Raw genomic sequence first — 3,411 nt, forward strand, 5'->3', positions numbered from 1 at the left:
GAATAAAAAAAGATCGCAATGTCTTCTGTACAGTTATATTCCCCTCCAAAACGATAAGTGAGATTGGCGGCTTCGCGCCATTTTGGATGGCCGCCGGAGCTTCATCGCTACGCGGCAGAAGTTCGCTCACCAAATTTTCGGCCAGCTCTAGACTAGCAAGAGTAGAAGAAGAACTAGGCTTGAACTGGCCGAAAAGTTTGGTGAGCGAACAGTCTATTGATTTGACTACTAACTAGCTAACTACTGTCTTCTTTCTCTTCGTCAGCGCGCTTACTCTTGCGAAAGCGTATGCGCTTCTTCAGGTGTGCTGGAATCGCAGTTCCGTTTCGCCAGACCTGGTGCCAAATCTGGCTGCACGTGAGCGTGTTGCCGCTATCCTCTCTCCGAACGCGATTACATAGAGGTACGTAGCCGGCGTGGGATTGAGTGCACTGGGGGCAGAAGTAGCTGCTTTCAAAGCTTTTCGTTTGGGGCGTCGCCATTGCCGAGCATACCTTGCAAAGGTGCTGACTCTTCCCATTTTCATCATACATGTCGTTCGTATTCTGCAGGGCGTGTGGCTGCGTTCGAATTGGCTCCGTAATCAAATCCTCTGCGTTGGTGTTTGCACGCAATGTGGCTTCTGTTGTTGCTAAAAGCTCCGTTTGCAGTCTTCGCATGTACTCTGCGTGCGTCGGTATGCGTTCTCCCTTTTTCTTCAAGATGAGTTTGTACAGGATGAACCCGTTGACAATCGCCATGTCAACAAACCCCAAGAATAACTGGCGGTAATATTTTTTGAAAGCCACACATCGCTGTATCGAATATCGCTGCAGTCGCAGCTGGTCAAGCTGGTCGACACCCCCCATACCAGTATGATAATCGGCAACCAGCTGGGGACAAGGTACGTCTGCACGAACACTCTCACCCTTCACTCGGCCTCTCAAACTAGTCATCGTCGTTGCACATCCAGTCGCAATCATAGACACAGGTTTCGAGTCCATCCAGGACTCAGCAATGAGCTCAGGGAAGTCTTTGGCTTGAGCGACGCGATACGTCCCTCGGGGCATACGCTTGGGCCGCGTTTTCTGTGTGAACGCAAAGTTGACTGGCCATCCCAATCTGTCGTTGCGGTGCGTTCCCACGTAGTAGTAACCCCTCCGAAGTAAATCCAGTATCAGTGCACACGAGCTGTAGAAGTTGTCAGCGACAACAAGTCGCTTTGCGGGTTGTCCTTCGAGGGCTTTGTTCACGTTTCGTATAACTGCCTTCTGTGCCGTTCCCTTTGCTGCCGCTGGATTGTTAGCCGCGCCGAGATAAACTTCAATTCTGTAGCATACAGAAGAAGATACAGCATATTGTAAGTGACTTCACTCGTATTCTGTGAAAAGAGGAATTGGCAATCTGTATGATACTGAGAAACACCCCGATACTACTGATACTACTAGCAATTCTGTATCAACGTACCGAGAACAGTAGCCAGTCTCCGCGCAACACGTCATGTAAACCTTAGTCCCGTACTTGTGCGGTTTGTCCTTGTTGTAGACGCGCACCGGGTTGAACTTGCTCCTGTTTGGAATGGTGCCTTCGTCAAAACTGATTCGCGGCCCCAACCGGTAGCCACGCCGAAATGTTTTCTCGAGTACCTGCAGTACCGGTCTGACTTTCCATGCCTTGTCCTTAGACGCATCTGCAGCGTTGTTACTAGCGAAATGCAGGTAACGAGTGATCATCTTGAATCTGTCTCTCTTCATAAACCTGGAGAACGTTCCACGAGGGACTGCGCCATCTTCTCGAGTAGACCAGTGTTTTTCCAGGCCATCCGTATGAGAACAAAGGGCTCGAGCAACGAGGAGACCAATCACGTGGATAATTTCGTGAGCCTGGATAGGTTTTACTCGCCGTAGCTTCTCTTCAATCTCTTGGACAGAGTCGACCTTCTTTTGGGGATCCTTTGCTTGTGCTTGAAGCTGCTTCTCTCGTTGCTGACGTGCGACAAGCGGGATGCAATCCTCGCGATACAAATTCGTCTCCTTCTGAATCACAAACCAGAGCTTCTTGGGAAGAAAGTAGAAAAACATTCCTAATGAGGACTCTGCAAATGCTGCTGCAGATCTAGTTGGCCCCCAGTTTCCGTCGTACAACTGCGCGGCTTCAAGAGTCAAATCACCTGTTTTCAATATTATACAGAGCTAGAAAAGAATCAAAAGAGTTATTCTGTAGACGACCGACTTACCAGAATTTTGCTCGTCATAAATGTTCCACCCAGAAGCTCCCAAGCGCCGCATGTCTTCGTCGGCTTGCACAAATAGCTCACTGTCCTCCTCACAGTCGCTGTCAGACTCTACTTCGCTTTCGTAGTCCTCTCGTGGCGACACAGGCACATCCAGCTCATCATCGAAGTCACAACCAATACTGTCGTTGTCATCTTCGGCTTCATCGCACAGATTCACATCATCTACAGCAACTGACCCGAACAGCTTCTCCCCACGTAGCGCATCCATGAAGTTCTCACCATCAAACTCATCAATCCCGTTGAAATCGTCTCTTTCACTCTTCGACTCGTCGGCACGTTCATGACCCGAGCGTACATCGTATTCCGGATCCTCCATACTAGTAGTGGTGCTCCCACCTTCTTGCTCTGTATCTGGCTGAATTGCTTGACCTGCTTGAGTCGACGGTGTAGAAGCTGAAGTACGCGGAGGGAAACTCGAAGGAGGAGTTGGAGGAGTAGGCGTCACCTCCAAAGTTGGTGCCGCTTGTTCTTCCGCTGGCAGCACCTCTTCAACCGGCGCACGACTGCGGGCCAACTCATACGCCGCATTCTTTCCCATGGGGATCCTTGCTGGGAGTGATGGCAAAGGTGAGAGCTCCAGCAACCTCTGACGACGTCCAAATGTCATGAGTTCTTGTTCGCCTGCACATATCTGTCAGTACTGTGAGTATATATACCGAGCTGTCTGCAGAACGTACCAACGAAGTATATAACTGGCGTGTTTCTCTGTAAAACGGCGGCCAGTCACACTGGGCATCACGTACGTGAAGTCCGCACTCAGTCCTTTAGGCTTCCTCGCTTTCCATCCTGCCTTGGATAGCTCGCGCCATAACTGCTTGAACGGTTTCTCGTTGGGAGCGTTCATTCTCGAATAAATCTGAAATCTGTGGTCACCAACAACTGCCGAAAAAGGAGAGCACGATACACGGGTGATGGAATAATATGACTGCGTGAATGCGCCAAACCACGAAATAGCACTCTTCGGCCAGAGTACCAGCGATGGGAGGCCAACGCCCACGAAAGAGGCAAATAGTTAAGTACACGAAGCCAAGATCTACTAGGGTGAACGACGCTAACAAAGTACGCGACACCAGGGAAGCATCTACATCTGCGGCCACCGCATCTACAACAAACCATGCCACTCCGCCGCGTAGCGG

This window comes from Phytophthora infestans, genomic scaffold (assembly GCF_000142945.1).
Source record: "Phytophthora infestans T30-4 supercont1.504 genomic scaffold, whole genome shotgun sequence".
Taxonomy (NCBI): domain Eukaryota; phylum Oomycota; class Peronosporomycetes; order Peronosporales; family Peronosporaceae; genus Phytophthora; species Phytophthora infestans.